General features: G+C 36.2%; 1 long non-coding RNA gene across 1 annotated transcript; it reads left to right on the top strand.

The window, feature by feature from the left end:
- On the top strand, positions 1-2025 carry LOC109949928. Its single transcript, XR_002272248.1, has 3 exons — positions 1-276; positions 1024-1161; positions 1574-2025. It is a non-coding gene; the product is annotated as an uncharacterized LOC109949928 (long non-coding RNA).

Raw genomic sequence — 2310 nt, 5'->3', positions numbered from 1 at the left:
TTCAAAAACACAGACCGACCGTTTTCATCAGCAAAACATCAATCTGTCCGACCGTTACATTCTCTTCAAAACAATTTACCTCCATTTCAGCCTTGCTTCATGCCCATTATTGAAAACCAGAGATTCTCTAAGGTTTGATTCCCTCCATGTCTCTACCATTTAAAATTAGGGTTCGTAGGTACATTCAATTTTTCAGACTAGCCGTAAAGAGAAAACGACACTGGAAAACGACACTGACTGTGACAAACGATTCCGGCGCCGACGACTTAATTCCTGGTAGGTTCCAACAACTTCTTTGCTTCCTCTTTCTCCATTTTCAATTTCAAAGCTGCCCATAAATTTGATTGCTTTTATACAGCTTTTCAGTCATGTTTTATTTTCTCTGTTCTTACGAAAACCTAAGCTCAATTTACTATAGAATAGGTAATTTATGTTTTATTGTCTCTGTTCTTATCAGCTTTTCATCTATCCCAAATTTTGCATTTTCTTCTACCCCAACTCTTGCCTTCTTATCAGTACCATTCATTACCTAGATTGGTATAATTTTGTGTAGCAATTAGTTTCAATTTTTTTTTTTCCAGTTATGTTTCTGTTTTCACATTGCTAAATGTTGTTTTCTATATTGCATAGTTGGTTGTTTTTGTAGCCAAAATTTGGGTCTGTTTAAGTTGCGCATTGCGCACACCACATGTATGACGAAATTCCAATATGAGCTATGAGAGCACAAGTGAAGTGTGTTGTTGTTATTCTATACGGAGAGGAGATGTAAGTAGATAAGGTCCTTGTAGTTTCTACAAATGGGTACTGGTGGTGAGTACATTATGGGGTCACATTTGAGTGGCCTGTGCAATTTCGGGTAGGTAAATTATGTGCGTTTGGCTTCCTGTGCTGTTTTGGTATCGTGATTTAGGGTAGGTAAATTACGTGCATATTTAGGAGTTTGATTTCTTGGGTAGGTAAATTAAGTGCTTTGTTTATGTGCTGTTGGGTAGGTAAATTAAGTGTTTTGTTTATGTGCTGTAGGTAAATTAAGTGCTTTGATTTCATACTGAATGGTCATCATTTACGGAAGTGATTATAGTGGCCACTCCAATCAAACTGATGAGGACATTGATGTACAGTTATGGAAGTCCCTTGTTGGTTTCTTTGCTATAACAAAATGTAAATTGCTCTCCCTTTTTTGGGTTCTTTTGTCTGTGATTGATCAGGAGCTCTTCCTACTTCACTTCTATTCATTAGTAATGAGCTTTCCTTGTTCATGTTCTTAACTTCCTTTTCTGTCTTCTTTGTGCTTTCTCAACTGTGATTTATGATAATTTAAAGAGCTATTGTAAATCAAGTGGTGTAGGTAAATTAAGTGCTTTGTAAATTAAGTGCGTTGATTTCATACTGAATGGTCATCATTTATGGAAGTGATTATAGTGGCCACTCCAATCAAACTGATGAGGACATTAAAGTACGGTTATGGAAGTCTCTTGTTGGTTTCTTTGCTATAACAAAATGTAAATTGCTCTCCCTTTTTGGGTTCTTTTGTCTGTGATTGATCAGGAGCTCTTCCTACTTCACTTTGCAGGTCAGACCACTCAAGATTTAAGTCGTCGGCGCCGGAATTTGTCCCAGTCAGTGTTGGCGTCGGAATCCTGGGTGAAACAAGAACTCACGTGGAGGAAAATCGGGGCTTTTCTCAGAAAAATAAAACTGATCCAACAAATCACTATCTCTATGCAACATACCATTATGCAAATTAAATTCATAATCAAAACTGATGCATAAAGAGGATTGAATTGCAAGCTAATTCGGTGGGAGGAAATCAAACCAATAAATTCAAGAACCAAAGCTTAATACACCTCCCATATAACACGTTAAATTATAAATAGGGGTAGTTTTGAAATTCGAAAAATATAATAAATCAGATTTTAAATTATATTAGGTAACTGTTTAGTTGGATCCTAGTCATCGGGTATTATTTGAAAAAGTATGGTGCGGGTTTATCGTCCATACCAGCAATTTATTTTATGGATTAATTGTGCAGTATGACGAGTTTTTACAGTATACAGATCAAGACCAGAAGCTCCTTGATCCTCATCATACAACTACATCAGGACTTGAAGATCCCTGATGATGATATTGATATGAGAGCTGTCAGTCTCTTCAATACTATATTTGTAAACAGGTGATCAGACTTGAAGATCCTTGATCCTTGACATGTAAATAAGGACCTGGAGTTCTTTGATGATGTAATAGTATCGTATTGGTTAATAGTGCCGTACACATAAATAGTAACTATACTAGCAAATGTACTATATGCAT

Source organism: Prunus persica, chromosome G6 (assembly GCF_000346465.2).
Source record: "Prunus persica cultivar Lovell chromosome G6, Prunus_persica_NCBIv2, whole genome shotgun sequence".
NCBI lineage: Eukaryota > Viridiplantae > Streptophyta > Magnoliopsida > Rosales > Rosaceae > Prunus > Prunus persica.
Note: the sequence above shows the minus strand (reverse complement) of the source record. Positions and strands in the feature narration are given on the sequence as shown.